The sequence below is a fragment of the Rhinoraja longicauda genome, chromosome 10 (assembly GCF_053455715.1).
Source record: "Rhinoraja longicauda isolate Sanriku21f chromosome 10, sRhiLon1.1, whole genome shotgun sequence".
Taxonomy (NCBI): Eukaryota; Metazoa; Chordata; class Chondrichthyes; order Rajiformes; family Arhynchobatidae; genus Rhinoraja; species Rhinoraja longicauda.
In genome coordinates, this window is record NC_135962.1 from 18,792,351 (window position 1) to 18,812,720 (window position 20,370).

At 42.2% G+C, this 20,370-nt stretch overlaps 1 protein-coding gene across 1 annotated transcript in view; it reads left to right on the plus strand.

Moving 5' to 3' along the window:
* The window catches only part of LOC144597248 (alpha-(1,6)-fucosyltransferase-like), a 585,852-nt gene that overhangs the window by 75,084 nt on the left and 490,398 nt on the right, over positions 1–20,370 (plus strand). The window contains 1 exon segment of the mRNA XM_078406318.1: positions 5,353–5,401. The gene's annotated coding sequence lies outside the window, so the exon portion shown is untranslated.

Below are 20,370 nucleotides of genomic sequence, written 5' to 3' on the forward strand. Positions count from 1 at the left end.
CACCCACAAGACAGTCATGCCACCAACCATCCTAAACGTATGTTCTCTCACCACTATCATGAGGTGCCTAATATCCACAAAGTGCACTGGAGTTACTCGCTCAAGCCACTGTGCCAGCCAGCATTGTGCCAGGTCCAGGATGATTACCATAGACGTGCATGAAGGGACTGCAGCTGTGGGTTTTACACCGAAGATAAATACAAAATGCCCGAGGATCTCTGGATAAAAATAATAGGTGAAACCCTTCTTCAGATCTCAACCCAAACGTCACCTATTCCTTTTTCGACAGAGATGCTGCCTGACCAGCTGAGTTGCTCCAGTATTTTGTGTCTATTAGGTTTACCATGAAGAAGGAATGACAGCAGTTGATAATCCCACCAGCTGCAGTTCCACGTCAAGCCTTGCATCACCCAGATGAGGAAGGAATTCCTGGAACTCGCTGCCTAATAGCACTGTTGCAAGACTTCACCTGAAAGACCGCAGCAGCGCAATAGGACTGCTCACCCCATCTTCTTTTGATCCCTGAGGAATGGGTTCTCAATCTAGAAATGAAAATAAAACATTTGTTTCTAAATCCCTTTTATCATTTGGATTCTGTATGCATTTAGGCCAAAGGGCTTGTTTCTGCGCTGTTTGACTACATAGAGTTGCAGTCCATCTTTCTATCTTACAACTGTCTCCATTCCTCTCGCTTTTCATTGGTACCCTGATCACATATCATTTATTCCCGCTTCCTGCCCTGTCTAACTAGCGTCATCCCTCTTGCCATCTTTCTCAATCTGAGAGTAGTTGGGCAGTATCTGGAGAGTTTTCTCTTGTTAACTGGTCCTTCTAAGGAGCTTGGTTTGTTGTCAAATGCTTTTGAACTAAAACCTCATTTTTTTCTGAGAGGAGGTTCTAAACATTTGACTTTCTCTCTCTCGCTCCTTGTCGCTCTCTTGTCCTTCATGGTATCGAGCTCTTTTTATGCCAATTCCTGACTTTTGCCATTCTGATGAACTCTGCAAAGCCATGCTGACATAATCAGTCCCTGCCTTTTCAAATGCATGAAGATCCTGCTTGCAGAATACCCACAGACGCGCCAGTCTGTCGGCCCCAGGCTTTTCCTTGCAGGTTTTCTTAAACAGAGGCACAACATTAGTAACCCTCCAGTCTTCCAACTCCACACCTGTGGCTATCAGTCATACAAATATTTTCAGCAGTGGCCACACAATTGCTTCCTTAGATTCGCACAATGTCCTCTGATACTAGGGTTACCAACTTTCTAACTCCAAAATATGGGACAAGGTGATGTCACCACCCGCGCCCCACGTGACCTCACCCAGCCAGTGGTTACGTGCTCCTGCTCCATCAATGACGGCTGCCTGGGCCGGGAGATGGGTTACTACTCAACCTCCGTTAGGCAAACACACTTGGCTCCGCTCCCCAAACACACTCCGTTAGCGTTAAGCGCCCCCCGGGCCTAATACAGGACAAGGGCAGTCCCGTACGGGACAAACACATTTAGCCCAAAATACGGGCTGTCCCAGCTAATACAGGACTGTTGGCAACCCTATCTGACACACTTGATCAGGTCCTGGAGATTTATCCACCGTAATATTTTCAGTACCATCTATTCTGTAATGTAAACTTTCTTCTTTTTGTCTTTTAATCTTTTTATGCTTTGACTGTCTTAGTTATAAACTCTGCATATAGTGTATAAAGGATGGTAGGTTTAAACAACCATAACTTTTTCAAACCTGTACAAAAGGGAAAACAATTCCTGTTGAATGGGCTGGGAGATGTAACCATATAGCCAATCCAGTGATACCATTCTGCACAATTCCACCTCAACAATATTTTGGGTTTTTTCACCTCTCCAGTTTTGCACGTGAGTGATGCATGAAGACATGACACATCTAATTCTAATCAGATCTGAAATGTTGCAACATTGGCAAAGGAAGTGAGTTTTTGGGAAACTGGTGAAAATGGGTGATAGAGTTGCAGTAGAGTTGCTGCCTTTCAGTCCTTACAGAACCGGAGACCCGGGTTTGATCCCGACTATGGGTGCTGTCTGTATGGAGTTTGTACGTTCTCTCCGTGACCACGTGGGTTTTCTCTGAGATCTTCGGTTTGCTTCCACACTCCAAAGATGTACAGGTATGTAGGTTGTGTAGGAAAGAAAACTGCAGATGCTGGTTTAAATTGTAGGTAGACACAGAATGCTCGAGTAACTCAGCGGGTCAGGCAGCATCTCTGGAGAGAGGGAATAGGTGACATTTCTGTCTGAAGAAGGGTCTCAACTCGAAACGTCACCCATTCCTTCGCTCCAGAGATGCCGTCTGACCCGCTGAGTTACTCCAGCATTTTGTATCTACCAGGTATGTAGGTTAATTGGCTTGGTGTATGTGTAAATTGCTCTTAATGTGTGTACGATAGCGGTAACGTGTGGGGTGATCGCTGGTCGGTGCTGACTCGGTGGGCCGAAGAGCCTGTTTCCGCGCTGTGTCTCTAAACAAAAATATTTTGGTGTTAGCAATGACCAATTACCATGGTTTAGGTTTGTTTGCATTCTATCCACACAGATCAGATATACTACAAATATATATAATCAAGTCAAACTCAAATACAATAGATAGAGCTAAGGGGAAGATACAGAGTCCAGAATGTTGTTGTTCTCAGCATTGTAGCGCATCAGCTGAACTCAATGAAATTTATGACACCTCGTACTTCATATAACTATCTATTCTTCACTAGCAAAACTTTGTTATAGTGCAAGGAGCATCACTTTCCAAATCCAAGTATGTGAACTTGTATCACAAGTTTCTTCACTAACCACTCCCCCTCCAACTAAATCACACTTGGGAGTATTAATTTCCCACTGTCAAGTTAACTCATGCAGTGTGAAGTTTGTACTGAGCCCTTCCTGGATTGTATAACTCAATTCCATAATGGGCAGTTTATTTGTCAACTGAAGGCGTTGTTTTTTTTGTGCCTTAAATTGATTAAAAGATACAGCATGGAAACGGGCCCTTCAGCACAGAGAATCTATGATTGATCCATTTATCACCCATTTTCACTAGTTCTTTGTTACCCACTTTCGCATCCACTGATAATTTATAGGCCAATTAACCTACAAACGCGCACACCTAGGGATGTGGGAGGAAACAGGGGCACCCAGGGGACACCCATGTAGTCATTTGAAGAATGTGCGAACTATGCACTGACAGCACCCGAGATCAGTCTCTGGCGCTGTGAGGCACCAGCTCTACCAGCTGTGTCGCTGTGCCGCCTTTAATTACCCAATTTTGCATCATCTGGTTGGAGAATTCATGGCACCAAATTCTTTTTCATTTGTCTGCCTGCAAGTTATACATCAAACCAACCAATTTTAATTTACATTCGAGCCATTGCCTTTTGAATTGTCAGCATTTATTATACTGATTTTATTCTAGTGACAGTCTGGGTAATATTCTGGTTGATTTTCCAGTGCTGCTTTGTTCTGAAGGATTCATGTGCTGAAAAAGTTTTGGTCATAACATGGGTCTCACAAAGCTGCATGTTGGGACTCATTTCATTATTGCTTTTGAAGGACAGCCCAAACACATCTTCCAATGTCAGTTCGCCTTCCCTTGAGTTAGAATGGTGGTCTATTTTAAGAGGTAGACACAAAATGCTGGAGCAACTCAGCGGGTCAGGCAGCATCTCTGGAGAGAAGGAATGGGTGACGTTTCGGGTCGAGATCTTTCTTCAGACTGATGTCAGGGGTTGTACCGCCCCCCTCCGCTGACATCAGTCTGAAGAAGGGTCTCGACCCAAAACGTCACCCATTCCTTCTCTCCAGAGATGCTGCCTGACTCGCTGTGTTGCTCCAGCATTTTGTGTCTACCTTCGATTTAAACAGCATCTGCAGTTTTTTTTCCTACACATCTATTTTAAGAGCCTATTTTCACAGCTCTTGGGCCTGTCCGGCTGCTTCCAACCATTTGGAGAGATGTGGAATTAAAGAATTCAAAACCGCCATCAATATAATTTAGTTTAGTTTAGTGTACTGTCACGCTTACCGCGGTACAGTGAAAAGCTTTTTTATTGTGTGCTATCTAGTCGGCAGAAACACTACCCATGTTTACAATCAAACTGCCCATATGGTACAGATACAGGAAAAAGGGAATAACGTTTAGTGCACGTTAAAGTCCACTAAAGTCCAATTAAAGATAGTCCGAAGGTCTCCAATTTGGTAGATAGTAGGTTAGGGTCACTCTCTGGTTAGTAATAGCTTTGAACAAAAGTAGTTACATGTACCGTTGTTCATAAGTTCAAGGAGCAGAATTAGGCCATTCGGCCCATCAAGTCTACTCTGCCATTCAATCATGGCTGATTTGTCTTTTCCTCTCAACCCCATTCTCCTGCCTTCTCCCCATAACTCCCGAGTTGTGATTTATGGTCTTGCTTTTTTGTTGTTTTAAAGTAGGTTGGGCTAGATGGATTGTCTGGTGATGCTTCCTGCTGTTGTTGTACCAGTTCAGATGTTTGGCTGTGGGCCATATTCCCAATTTTTGTGGTCATTGGTGCAGAACATAATGATGTTACAGCAGCATAAGTCCCACGCACAATGCCACTCCCAGGCTTCTGTCAACTATTTGGAAGGGCAACTTACAGGGACAGTAAGCAATTGTGTGATGTTGGAAAGTATCTCTCCATTTAGAACTTGGAGCACTTTTTCTGAAGTAAAACCTGGGAAACTTTGGTTTGCCACTTTGGGTTATAAATATTGCACCTGGAAGCTTTGCGCAAATGATGTTGGGAATCTGGCACCTTTGTAATTGCCTGTCAGGGGTGTTCGTGAGAGCTCGTACAAGAAGTTTGCCAAAGCAGATCCCGTAGGAGGCATTCCTCAACCCTGAATAAAAATTATACACAGTTTTTGCAGCCTCAGGAATTTACCGTTTGTATTCCATTGAGAAAAAAAGTAGGATTTATTATTCATTAACATGCCTGCCCTTTATAGACATTATCCCTTTATGTTGGGTGCCTTTTCATGTGCCCATCATTTGTTAAGAATACTATAGAATGAATCAGTATCCCTTCTGAAATGGGAACAAAAATGCAGGCTTTCAGAGTTGGGGCGTGTGTCCACATCAATTATTCAAACCAGTTGCTTTAGGAAAAAAATGGATTCATCCCAGCTTCCTGTGGGAATATTTTGGAAATATGCTCCATTTTAAGATACTTGTTCATCGGCACAATACTTTGAGTCAATAAAATCTGCAGTAAATTCCATTACTTTAATCACTTTAAAAAATAGATTCCTTTATAGATCAAGGAACTGCACAGGATGCATTTATTAACAAGGTCTTTTATTTCTTTTTGCAGGGTTATTTTCAATGAAGATTTCTTTATCAGACCCTCTTTCTAACAACAGGTACCTCCATTCATTTATTTTGTTCACTTGATGTATTTCTTCAGCTGGATGACAAAAATATGGGAAACGTCCATCGACTGCAAGTCCTGCTGCATTTTAATGTTTCTCGTCAAAAGAATAAGTTGGGCTTTTTTTTTGGAAAGGCGGAAGAGTATTTTGAAATTGCACTGCAATTGCATGGTTTATCAGATCGGTAATTTTTCCCACGTTTTTGTCATTGTGCTCTTGTTTATTGCAGACTGTGTCGTGGTAGAGTTTTAAGTAATGTTGGGTGTATTATTGAAACAAAACTGATAGCAGAAACAGATATAGTGCTCAGAAGCAATTGTCATATCCCTATAAGGCACTTGTTCGACATGAATATTTTTTGCACATATTTTATGCAGGAATAAAATACCCGGAATGTAAATTTGCTTTATTTTGCATAATTGTGATTTATATAATTTATGATTCCAGTAAGTATGAGAGGAAGAGTCTTGACCCGAAACGTCACCTATTTGTTTGTGTCACCTATTCAATGCTATCTGACCCACTGAGTTACTCCAGCATTTTCTACTTTGTACCTCTTCATACCCCTTCATATCTCTTATTCCCTCTCCCCGACCTCTAAATTTGAACAAGAGTTTCGACCCAATTCCGTTTCTCCAGAGATGCTGCCTGATCCGTGGAGTTACATTTTTTGTGTCCATCATGGTTTTCATATCTTCTTTCTCAAATGTAATACTTTTTTGTGGGGATATGACGTCATCTTTGTTCAAACTTGGTGCTGTGGCAATATTAACTGAATACCGGAGGAGATAAACCAGCATGGCAATATTATTTAGAAACACTTCAGATAACAAAACATAATTTGGTGAACCATCAGCAACTTTAAAAAAAATGTTGATAAACTCTTTATGCAGATTTATTTCAGTGTAAGCTGAAACAATGTTGCACATTTACCGGGTGTTTGGTGATATGCTGTTTAATCCAAATTCCCCGCAGCAAGAGATATTGATGATCATCAAATCACAGAATTTTGCCTGAAGCAGATTTCTGAATTGATTGCAACTGATCATTAAAGAATGTTTCAATTGGAAAATAGGTCAACTTGAGAGGAATAAATTCTACAGCCATGTTCCACTTTCAGTTCGACACATTTGAGCCTTCTGTGTGAGAACATTGAGTAATCTATTTGTTTGATCTTATTAATTTTACAACAAATTTCCATCTGTTCAACTGGCCCAACTTATTCCAAGTTTCTAACAATGTGCAACTCTGTCACAACTGCAGTCACAGAGCAGAAATAGAAACAGTCGTAGCTTGTCTTTTTTCTTAAATAATAAGACTATTATTGGCTAGATATATTTAGTGTACGATATTTCAGGTAAGCAGGAATAAACAAACAAAACTATCAGAAAGACTTCTTCATCCATTGGAATTGCTGGTTGAACTCAATAATATTTGCAGAAAATGGGGTGAGAAAGTGGAAGCCAGAGGAACTTCAGTAAGCTCATTCCTTACTCTTTCAGAAATGCAAATTAAATCTTGGTGAGGGAATGTTGACATCATATTTCCTATCCCTTCCATTTCTCAATATGGAAATTGTCAGTAGCTGCCAGATATACTTATTTCTGCTTATCGCTGGCCAAATGCTGAGAATAGAGACAGAAGAGACTGCGGGTGCCGGAATCTAGAGCAAAAAGCAAACTGCTTGAAGAACTCGGCAGAAGCTGTGGAGGCAGAGGGCTGATCAATGTTACAGGTTATGCAACCTGTTACAAGTTGCATCGGGTTGGAAGGTCTTCACCTGAACCGTTGATGATCCCTTTGCCTCTGCAGATGCTCCTCGATTCGCTGAATTCATCCAACAGTGTGTCTTTTTTGCTGAGAATAGGCCCAAATGTATTCCTGTCAAATACGACCTTGCCATTTCCAGCTCTACACGCAGAGGAACATCAGAACCCTCCAGGCATGCGTAACCTTCCTTCCTTTATATAAAGAGGCTAATTATTCTGTGTGTGCACACTGTACTCAGCACTAATTTAATGGGACTCATTAACCTCGCAATATAAAAACAATTCTCCTGATTTTGCCCACTCATGCTTTATATTTTGTCTTTGTATTTGTCTGATGTATTAAAACACCAAGTTGCCAACACAATACTTAATTCCCAGATGTAAACAGCAAAGATTATTTGCATATAATTCACAAGAGAAGAAATAGGGACCCGTTTCTTCTGAGTAACAAAGTGTGATCCATATAATGGTCATCAAGAATGTCCATGCCATTGACTTCAGGACATCATTTCTGTCCTTGGTGAACTTGTTTAGTCTTCACTTTTCACAGTACAAATACCTTGGAGTGTACCTGGACAGTAAACTGGACTGGTCCAGGAATGCTGAGGCCCTGTACAAGAAGGCCCTGTACAAGCTGGCTGTACTTTTTGAGAAGGTTCCGCTCCTTCAACGTCTGCAGTAAGATGCTGCAGATGTTGTACCAATTGGTGTTAGACAGTGTCATCTTCTTCGCTGCCTTGTGCTGGGGTAGCAAGGCAAAGGCTGCGGATGCCTATAGGATTAACAAGCTCATCATGAAGGCTGGCTCCATCCTGGGGGCGGAGTTGGATTCATGGGAGGTGGGTTTGTTGGGAAGGTGCTCCTCAAACTGTGGAGCATCTTGGACAATACAGCTCCATGACACACTAGTCAACCCCTCCATGACACACTAGTCAACCTGAGGACTACCTTCAGCAACAGACTGGTTCCACCAAAATGCAGTACAGAACACCACAGGAGATCCTTCTTCCCTGTGGCTATCAAACTATATAACTTCTTCCCCTTCTGTCGTGGGGTAGACTGACTCCCCTCCCCTCCCCCCCCCCCACCCCCCCAATCTTTGCACATCCCCAATCCTTTCCACTCATCATTTTAATTTCATGTTTTATATATTTTGTGTTTTATGACTGTTGGCAGATCAATTTCCCTTCTGGGATCAATAAAGTTCTATCGAATCGTATAGTTTACCCATTATTTGTGAGGAAAGAGACGATAAAAATATGTTTTTCAAGATTTGGTGACATCTGTACGAAATTTGGTGGTATATGTGGTGATCGTATGATTTTACAAATTTGTTTGGCATTGAGATTTCATTTCTGTATGTTTTACATAGTAAATGGGGAATGGATGGACTTCATAACGCAGCTTGGTCCTTGCATCCACCTGATCTATGGGAAAAGATTCTCGTGTTTGTATTACTATTTTGTATTTCTATAATATTATACAAAATCACAATTTTGTGATGTGACGCAAAGCTTATAAACTGTTTGGGCTTGATTATTGCTCGAAGGTGATGCTCCTGACCAAGTTGGTAGCTCTGATTTAGGAAAACTGGGTGGTCAGTAGGTTGCCTTGTTGTGATGGTTGCCATTTTGTTAGCTGGCATTGTTGATGACTTGATTCCCTATTCTGAAAGTAAAGAAGCTTTGGTGTTTATAAATCTCTGGAGAATAAAACCCACTTCGTAATCATATTTCATCTTGATAGAAGGCATGCAGACAGAATCAGAAATGAGACCAAGCTGAGCAGGGGTGTAGGTCCCTTTATGGCTTTGATTTTTTTTGCAGGAGTTGATTAACAGGAGTTAATCCATGTAATGGTCATTGCATCAAAGGTCTTCGCACCAATAAAAGCAGCAAAAGTGTCAAGTGTTGGGGATGATCGTTTTGCACTGAACTGCTCAATGTTCTTAAAATGCTGGCTTTGAGAAACAGTAGAGAGAAGCAAAAGTGCATTGCCTTCCTTGCATCCTCAACCAGGAAAAAGCGTCTCAATGCGACACGGTGGCGTAGCGGTCGAGTTGCAGTCTTGCAGTGCCAGAGACCCTGACTACTGGCACTGTCATTACGGAGTTTGTACATTCTCCACGTGACCTGCCTGGATTTTCCCCGGGTGATTCGGTTTCCTCCCACACTCCAAAGACGTACAGGTAAAATTGTAAATTGTTCCTTGTGTGTCGGATAGTGCAAGTGTATAGAGTGCTCACTGGTCGGTGCTGACGAAGGGCCCGTTTCCGTGCTGCATCTCTAAAGTCTGAAGTAAAGTTTAGATTTGATTAACATTTGCTCTGAAGGATACTACACAGCAGGCACCAGTGTATGCTTTTAAATGTTTGTTTTTGAGAAAATGCAAATGGTTGAGTGGTGCTGAAAATCAGCTAACCTTGGTCACAGTTTAGAAATTTCTGCCCCCTTCAACACAACCTCATAATAAGAATTTGGTGCAAATTTCTAAACTGGGACCAAGGTTAACTGATTTTCAGCACCACTCGACCATTTGCATTTTCTCAAAAACAAACATTTAAAAGCATAAATCAACAACTCTTCATTATGAATGCATCATTTCCACTGAGGAGTGAAATTGTGCACAGAATTCGATGACTTTATTTATAATTGGTTTGAATGCAAGTTGCATTCTGAGGGTGTGAATTATTTGAGAGATTCAATGCATTGTTTCATGAGGACTAATTCTTTGAGAAATATACATTTTAGTTTAGAGATACAACATAGAAACAGGCCCTTCGGCCCACCGAGTCCCAGTCAACCATCGATCCCCGCCCACTAACGCTATCCTACACACTAGGGACAAATTACCATTTTTTACCAAAGCAATTAATCTACAAACCTGTACATCTTTGGAGTGTCGGAGGAAACCGGAGCGCCCGGTGAAAACCTATGCAGGCCAGGGAAGAACGTACAAACTCTGTACAGACAGCACCCGTAGTCAGGATTGGAACATGGGTCTCTAGTGCTGAAAGGCAGCAATTCTACTGCTGCGCACCCTGCCGCCCCTGTAAAAGCACCAAAATACTCACAGCACTTTGAAAAGTGTTAAATTATTCTTGTTTGCTCCGATAATGTATTGTTAAAAAGGTGACGTTTCGGGTCGAGACCCTCCTTCAGACCCAAGGCGTCACTCATTCCTTCTCTCCAGAGATGCTACCTGTCTCGCTGAGTTACTCCATTTTTTTGTGTCTATTTTCGTTTTAAACCCGCATCTGCAGTTCCTTCCGACACATGTATTGTTAAAATATTATAATGGGTTACCTTGATTTTCGGAGCCAAGGATTAAATAGTACTTTAATTACAACACGAAAAACAGACCATTCAGCCCAACCAGTTTACATTGGAGGCACGAGAAATTACAGATGCTAGAATCTGCAGCGATATAAAAAGTTGCTGGTGGAAATCACTGGATCAGGCATTATCTGTGGAGGCAAAGAGATAGACCACATTGCATGCTGGTGGCCAGACCCACCAGCAGGGCTAGCTCACCCACCACACACTGGGGACCTGACCAGAACGCTGAAGAGGAGGGAGTTGGTGATGACGGTCGGGATGAGCAAGGCCGATTACCTCCTCATGGCACAAGGTCGTCCAGAGAGGTGGGCGCCGGACGGTGGGCTGGTGAGCAGACCGGCTGCGGTCGGCAGTGCGGTTCCTCGAGGGTGGAGCTCCTGCAAATGCCTGAGGCTCGGCAGGACCGGGCACCGCTGCAAGAGGCCGAGCATGTGGACTGGACGTGACCATGGCGACATTTGGCCAGGCCGACCCTGCAATGCCAACAGGACTATGGCCCTTCTTAGTCAGTCCAAGAACTCGGCACTTACATACTGGGACTCGAATGCTTCCAAAAACTGGCATCTGAAATGCTTATCTAAGAGGTCTCCAAGTGCTTATGTATAGTGATATTTGTACTGTACTTTATACAAAAATGAATTTCACTGTACCTCAGTACATGTGAAAATCAGTACCATTGAAGTACTAAATGAAACCTAACACCTTGACCTCCAATATACAAGGTAATGCTCAAGTCTAATGGATATCAAGCGGATGAAGGAATATGGAATGATGCTGAGTCAAAGGATCACCCATGATCTGTTGAATGATAGAGCAGGTACATAAGGCCATATTGCAGATTGACATAAAGTGCCGGGGTAGCTCAGCAGGTCAGGCAGCATCTCTGGAGAATAAAATAGCCATATGGCATAGTTTCCTTATCTCTTCCGATGTAATGTTATACACTTTGCAGTTGATATGGAACTGAATAGGTTGAAGGTGGATGGGTACACGTAATATGATTCTATCACTTTAAAGACAGATGTGGGCAGCAGAAGGTTTGATGTCATCGCAGTGCAACTTCCTGAAGTGGTTTTCATGAGCATTATCAAAATAGATTTGGCACCATGGCCTTTTGAATACGTGCCAGAAAATTAGGTCAAAGAGGTTCCAAATAAAAAAATTGAGGCAGTGAAAAGCAGAACTGCCTTTGTGAAGCACAAAAATGCTACAAAGTACCCTGGTTACAGAAAGTCTGAAATAAAAACGAGACCATGGTAGGAGACCATCAAGTGATAATGTTAATTTGTTTCTTGCTCTGGTTGTTTACTGAGTTGCTGAATATTTCCAGTTCTGGTCCTTAATGTTTTATTCCATTGGAAAAAAAAATGGTGTCATTCCAAGTACTAAACTTGTTATACTCCAAAGTTAAAACTACTTGTTTTCAACTTAAACAGACCTTCCTGGTGAGGCAGGGATTCACTTGCATCTCCTCCAACAGAGTCGATTACATTTGGTGCTCTCGTTGTGACTCCCTCTATATTGGTGAGATCGAGCATAGACATGGAGTCCACTTTGCCAAGCACCTGCACTCTGTCTGATCTGGCCAACTGGACCTCCTTGTTGCTGGCCATTTTAAAAGGAGGTCCTCGGCCTCCTCTGCCAAGTTGATGTTAAATGAGAACTAGAGGAACAGCACCTCATTCGGCCTGGGTAGTCTACAACCTGATGGTATGAACATGAAATCCTCCCAAATCAGCTAACCTGTTCCCTCTCTGTACCTTTCTCTCTCCTTATCTACTCGGGTCCTCTCACCCCAGCCCTTCTGTTCAGATGTCTCTTTCTCCCCCACCACCAACCTCCCGATAGCCAGGTTTCTTTGCCTCCCCCGCCTAACACCCATACAACCCTCCCACACGATCCCCTCTCCCCATCGTAATCTGCTGCCCTTTGTTGCCTCCACCTATCAACTCCCAGCCTCTGTCACTATTTCCACCCTTCCACTTTCCCACCTGACTCCATCTCCCAATCAACCCCTCCAAACACGCAGCCACCGAGTGCATGCCAGGTCTTGCTCCACCCCTTAAGGAGCGGCATGGTGGCGCAACGGTGGAGCTGCTGCCTTAGAGCGCCAGAGACCCAGGTTCGATTCTGACTATGGGTGCTGTCTGTACGGAGTTTGCACATTCCACCTGTGACCGTGCGGGTTTTCCCTGGGTGCTCAGGTTTCCTCCCACACTCCAAAGACGCACAGGTCTGCAGGTTAATTGCCTTGAAATTGCTGTTATAGTATCAGCCTCAACAAAGATTGTAAATTGTCGCTAGTGTGTAGGAGAGTGCCAGTGTATGGGGACTGTTAAACCCTCCCACTCAGCTCTTTTTATAATTGTTATTTTCACTCTCTTCTTGGAGTCCAGATGAAGGGTCATGACCGGAAATGTCTGCTGCTCATTTCCCTCCACAGATGATTGTTGTTTGTTCCACAAAACTCTTGCCTCAGTTTTGCTCTCACTGATCCTTGATCAGTTCAGAGCAACAATATTTGATGTACTTACAGGGAACGAGTACTACAACGATGATGTGAAGATGATGGCGATCCAGAATTTTAAAAATATCTGAATTAGCAGGTACAATATTCTGAAAAGCCAGGACATGAGAGGAATAATCCTCTTGACCTCTGAAGTAGTTGCAAGATCCTGGCAGTCGTTTGTAGTCTTGGTAAACATGGAGAATAGAATTAAGCACTGCTGAATCCAGCATGCACATCATAGCCCCTTAATTTACTTCTACATCAACGAGAGTGCTGATTTATTCACCAGATGTTGCTGTGAACGTCAGAATGCCTTTTTGTACTTTTGCACTAATTGGACAGCATTGCTTTTAATATAAGATTTGATTGGTAAAACAACTTGAAATCCAGAGGATTTAAAGAGTGCAGAGAAGGTTTACAAGGATGTTGCCAGGAGGGGCTGAGCTATCGGAAGAGGTTGGGCAGGCTAGGACTTTATTCCTTGGAGAGCAGGAGGATGAGTGGTAAACTTAGGGAAGTGTGAAAAAAAAAGTGTTAAAAAATCATAAGAGGAATAGACAGGGTGAATGCAAGCAGTCTTTTACCCAGGATAGGGGAATCAAAACCAGAGGACATATGTTTGAGGTGAGAGGGGCAAGATTTAATACAAGCCTGAAGGGCAACCTTTTCACAGAGAGTGGTGGGTATATGGAATAACCTGCCAGAGGAGGTAGTGGAGGCTGATACTATAACAGCAATTTCAAGGCACTTGGACAGGTATGTGGAAGGGAAAGGCTTAGAGGGATATGGGTCAAATGCAGGCAAATGGGACGAGGTTGGATGGGCATCTTGGATGGCATGGATGAGTTGTTTCCGTGCTGTATGACTCAATAATACTTTCTGATACTCCATGGCCAAGGTCGAGTGGAAGAGTGTACTGAAGATATGCAAACTGCAAAGGTGCAAGTGCAGTGCCATGGGTGGAGCGTCATGTTGATGCCTACACTACAGTTTCTGATGCTGTCTAAGCATACAGTGGTGGCTTTCTTTAAGTTTATAAATGTAGGGATTACAGAACTGCTGGCAAGTCCAGCATTAATAGCCTATTTTAACTGGTGCTCGAGGAAATTGAAACCAACAGCTACGAACCGTATCATGAAGATGCTCCCATGGCGGTAGTAAGTAAGGAGTTCAAATATTTTGACTCAATGTGAATAAAGGAATGGCAATATGTTCAAGTCAGTACAGGTGCAACAAGGACAGAAACGTGCAGCTGGTGTTTCTCCAAGTCTGCTGCCCTTATCCTTCTAGATGGTCAAAGTTGTGGCCTTGGAAACTGCTGCAACAGAAACCACACTAAATTGCTGCTGTGCCTCTTGTTGATGGTATAAACGGAGCCACCCTTGTGTTGGTGGTGGATGAGATGGGAATTTCATGGAGTGTCTCACTTCTGACGTGGAAAGAGGGTTGTCCATGGAGGCGTGCCATTTGCAGCACGATACCATGTTCTTTTTGATGAGACTGGGACATCCATGGTGGTGGAAGTGTTCGTATTTGGAGCACACAACAACACTTTCCAATGCAAAAAGAAATGTTGGTGGATCAATTCACAGGTCTTTGCAATAAATAATATTAACTGGATGAATTTACTTCTCAGGGATAACACAAAAAAAAACCCACTTGACAGGTTTCAGAAGGTTAATAGCTAAAACCTTCGAGCTGTCACCATCAAACCTGCAACTCGACATCAAATTAGCTTGTTTGGGATCATCAGAGAGCTGTTGTGGCCGTGACCTGTTACATTGCATTGTCTGGCATGTTTGACATTGCACTCGCACAATCAAACCATCAAATGCCACTATGATTTAGGTCAAAAAGGAAACTAAGTGGCATAATGGTTGTAATTTGACCGAAGTACACTCGCATCATTGTGATGTTGAAGTATGGATAAAAGCTACCATTCAACCAAAGTGCGTTTCTGACTTAACCGCTTTCATATATATATATACAGTGCCCTACACAATGTTTGGGATGAAGATCCATCATTTATTTATTTGCCTCTGTACTCCACAATTTGAGATTTGTAATAGAAATAAAAACAACGTGGTTAATGTGCACATTGTCAGATTTTAATAAAGGCCATTTTTATACATTTTGGGTTTCACCATGCAGAAATTACAGCAGTGTTTATACATAATCACCCCATTTCAGGGCACCATAATGTTTGGGACACATGGCTTCACAGGTGTTTGTAATTGCTCAGGTGTGTAATAATTGCCTCCTTATTGCAGGTTTTAGAAACCACTCAGCACCTAGTCTTTCCTCAAGTCTTTCAATCACCTTTGGAAACTTTTATTGTTGTTTATCAACATGAGGACCAAAGTTGTGCCAATGAACGTCAAAGAAGCCATTATAAGACTGAGAAACATGAATAAAACTGTTAGAGACATCAGCCAAACCATCGGCTTACCAAAATCAACTGTTTGGAACATCATCACGAAGAAAGAGAGCACTGGTGAGCTTACTAATCACAAAGGGACTGGCGGGCCAAGGAAGACCTCCACATCTGATGACAGAAGAATTCTCTCTATAATAAAGAACAATCCCCAAATACCTGTCCGACAGATCAGAAACACTCTTCAGGAGTCAGGTGTGGATTTGCAATGACCATTGTCCACAGAAGACTTCATGAACAGAAATACAGAGGTTACACTGCCAGATGCAAACCACTGGCTAGCTGCAGAAATGGCCAGGTTACAGTTTGCTGAGAAGTACTTAAAAGAGCAATCACAGTTTTGGAAAAAGGTCTTGTGGACAGATGAGTCGAAGATTAACTTATATCAGATTGATGGCAAGAGCAAAGTATGGAGGAGAGAAGGAACTGCCCAAGATCCAAAGCATACCACCTCATCTGTGAAACACAGTGGTGGGGGTATTATGGTCTGGGCATGTATGGCTGCTGAAGCTCCTGGCTCACTTATCTTCAATGATGATACAATTGCTGATGGTAGTAGCATAATGAATTCTGAAGTGTATAGACACATCCTATCTGCTCAAGTTCAAACAAATGCCTCAAAACTCATTGGCCGGCGGTTCATTCTACAGCAAGGCAATGATCCCAAACATACTGCTAAAGGAACAAAGGAGTTTTTCAAAGCTAAAAAATGGTCAATTCTTGAGTGGCCAAGTCAATCACCCGATCTGAACCCAATTGAGCATGCCTTTTATATGCTGGGGAAAACTGAAGGGGACTAGGCCCCAAATCAAGCATAAGCTAAAGATGACTGCAATACAGGCCTGGCAGGGGGGGGGGGGGGGGATGGGATATTTATAAGCACTGCTGTTATTTCTACATGGTGAAACCAAAATATATAAAAATATATAAAAATTGCCTTTATTAAAATCGGACAATGTGCACATTAATCACATGTGATTTTTTTTTCTTGGGTCTTTGTCCCAAACATTATGGAGGGCACTGTAACAGTGAAAGGAATTGCCAACATTTAACCTTCTAACCAGTCAGTTATGATATTGTAATGCAAATTGAGCTGTCACAAATCCAAATTGAATTTAATGCAAGCTGAATCTGACAGTGAGTTTGCCACAGTGATTCATCAACTTTACTGAAGGGATGCTCGTCAAACAGCTGTAATGATGCAGTTCCTCTATTTCCTTTAATAATTGCTCACAGGAAACAGTGGATCTTGTTCCCCTCCCATGGATCCATAGATACAGCAAGGAAGCCGATCCTTTGGCCCACATAATCTATGCATATGGGAGAAAACCAGAGCACTCACAGGAAACCCATGCAGTCACAGGAAGATCATGTAAGTTTTACACAGACAGCACCAGAGGTCAGATTTGACCCAGATGGCTGGAGATGTGGCATCCACTGTCGGTACCTCTCTGCCCTGTTTTAACTCAGCATCAACTTTTGTTGTATAGCATTTTACAACATTGTGAATTGTCCTCAAGTTTCGCAACAGCATTATCAAACAATATTTGATATCTGATCAACATCTTGGTCAGGGAGAAAAGTTCTATATTACATCTTAAGTTTAGTTTAGTTTAGAGATACAGCGCAGAAGCAGGTCCGGCCACTGAGTCCGCTCCGACGAGCGATCCCCGTGCACTAACACTATCCAACACGCACAAGGGACAAGTTACAATATACTAAGCCAATTAGCCTACAAACCTGTGTAATCTGAAGGGTAACATTTTCACACAAAGGGTGGTGGGTGGATGGAACAAGCTGCCAGATGAGGTAGTTGAGGCTGGGACTAACCCAACGTTTAAGAAACTGTTAGATGGGTACCTGGATAGGACGGGTTTGGAGGAATATGGACCAAGCGCAGGCAGGTGGGACAAATGCAGCTGGGACATGTTGGCCGGCGTGGGCAAGTTCGACCGAAGGGCCTATTTCCACACTGTATCACTCTATGACTCTAATTATATTACCTTGCCTGCACATGGGCTAACATCAGGTGACTGGATGCTCATCAGAAATGTTACATTGAATTTAACCTTGTTTATTTTTTCAGGAATATTATTAATTGGAGGAATTACTTGGGTTTTTCTCAAAAATAAATCACTTGATTAGCTACTGAAGGTTAAAAGATAAAAACATTAAGCTTTTGAAATCTAATTTGCAACTGGACATCCGTTAAATTAGCAAGATCATCTGGGATAATGGCAGCATTTGTGTCGCATTTAGGTTTAAGAAATGTCATTGGAGAATTACTGAGTCAATTTAAAAACACTGTTTGTTCTGTCAATATTAAGCTTTATGCTTTGGATGCAAGTTTTATGAATGAGTAAACTTGCCATTTTTCCTCAACTTAGCCATTTTATATGCCGAACATTTAAACTTGTTGTATAATGAGAAATAATTTTGCTTTTTAAAAATCAACATAAAAAACATTAGTCTCATTTTCATTTAATTTGCATTTCTAGACAATCTGCCAAAATGTAATTTGCCCTGACATGTCCAATAGTAAAAGGCAATTAATTGGGATTTGGAACCTGACTTAGAGTGGCTAGCTTGAAAATACTTGGCCACCTTGCAAACTGTGGGAAGGGCAGTACAGTGGTGCAGCAGGTAGAGCTGTTGCCTCACAGTGCCAGAGCCCTGGGTTTGATGCTGACCTTGGGTGCGCTCTGTAAGGAGTTTGCACGTCCTCCCTGTGAACACACTGGATTTTTTTTCAAGTGCTCTGGTTTCCATCTGCATCCCAAAGATGTGCGGGTCTCTAGGTGGATTCCCTGTGAGTTGGATTGTGAGTGGATGAGAAAGGGGAATAACACAGAACTGCTGCGAATGGACAATCGATGATCGCTTGGACTTGATGGACCGATAGGCTAGTTTCCATGCTGCATCTCTAAATTAAAACAAAGTGCATTGGAGGGGAGCAAGGAATGAGGTGGTCAGAGATGAGGGATGTTGGTTTTATAAAACTGTCCGACTAGCGAAGATGCTCTCACGGTGCTGGGAGGCAGAGAGTCAAAGGGTTTAGACCCTGTGATGTATGAATGGAAATATGTTTTCCCAGTCAGGATGGTGTATAACTTAGGAATCTCAAGATGGTACTATTCTCATGTGCTTACTTTCCCTGGCTTCTTTGCTGGTTGAGCTGTCAGTTTTAGGATGTGCTGTCAGAGTAATGTTGGCTCGTAACTGGATTTTTTGAATGGTGCATCGTGGCGGATAGAGCGCTGTCAAAGTAGTCTGCTTTCTCTTCGGCTGGTGTGCAGCATCTTGATTGTTGATAACTGATGGTTCCAAAGGGAACCCGTGGCTTTCTGCTGCCAAACACTTTCAGCACATCCTTGGGGTTGGGCCTTGGGGAAATATTGCCAGAGGCCAGCTTGCATTACAGAGCCCCTTTGCCTCATCATATCCTGCAGGGTGCTGATGGGATGCTCATTAAGCCTTCTGCAACCAGTACAAATGGAGGCAAGCGGGGGCTGAGCGACCAAGTCGCAGTAATGGGTCTAGGATGTTTGTCCACTGCTGTGTACATTCTGCCAATGAAGCTGTGATGGCTAGGAACCAATTCATTCCTTTACAGACACACTACTACTGGCATGGACAGGATGTCAAGAAATGTAGACACCAGTGACAGAAAATAGAGCCAATAAAGGATATCTCAACCTTTTGCTGACAAGAGAAAATGAACTGAGTCATGTTTTTTTATTCTGATATGTTACTCTCTTGGTGGTGTACTTTTATTATTTTGTGCAGTTTCTATTATATATATATATATATATATATATATATATATATATATATATATATATATATTAAGCTAACAAACAGCCTGTTAACATCGGAAAATTTAGTCCCTTGTTTCTTAAAAAGTCAACAAAAAGTTATTGAGAAAAGCGAAATAAAGTTCACTGCATGTTACAATAATAAATCTAAATTTAATTAAAAGTTGATTTCCTGCAATGTTATTCCAAGGATTCGGGTGTCGGCACAGAGCTGTTGCCGATGTGAACACAACTACTGGGCCTCTGCCTCAGCAGTAGTTTGTCTTGCTGTTCTTGCTCAACACTACTTCTTGACTGAGATTTTGCTGCAATCTGTGTTCCTAAGAGTTTAACTTCATTCATCTGACAATACAAGTTGAATTGCAATGCAATTTCAGTTGGAGTGATCCTTGCTAGATGTTAGACCTCCACCTAAACCAACAAAATTTCGTGTGATTTGCCTTCTCAATTATATTCTTTTTCCTGGACGTGGTCAACTCAGGCACCCACTGTTATTTGATCAATTCTGTTGTGTCCCACAGGAGGCTGAGATTTTTCAAAAGTGCAGAAAGTGCAATAACTCGAGCATTTGCACTGTTCTGCAAAAGTCCTTCACTCATTCTGTGTTGGCATTGATGAAGCAGGAAAAAATTGACTTTTAACCTAGTTTGAATAGAAACCTGAATTTTACAAGGGTAAATCATATCTCGGGAGGAATTCAGAATGAACTTATTTTTTGTGACTTCTTTTCATAAAGGTTCATTCACTATTCAGTGCAGTCCAATCAACCTGGAGGCAAACGAGGATGTAGAAAATCCCCAAGAGTGCTGGCACTTTAATAGGAATCTAAAAATAGTCCAGCATTAACTTCCTCATGGGTAAACCTTTGTCAGACTTTTTCTATGATGGAAAAGGGAGATCATTGTGGTCAATATGATATTTTACATTCAAAGTGTAATCAGTTTAGCAACGAGCATGCATTTATCATCAGCTAGCAGGAAACTGAAATCACTTGAGTGCAATTCAGTATTCTTTAAAACCTGAAAGTTTTGTGAAGCAGCAATGTGATCGTCATTTATGAAACCGAGTTACCCTGCTGATTAAAGGGCCAGTCCC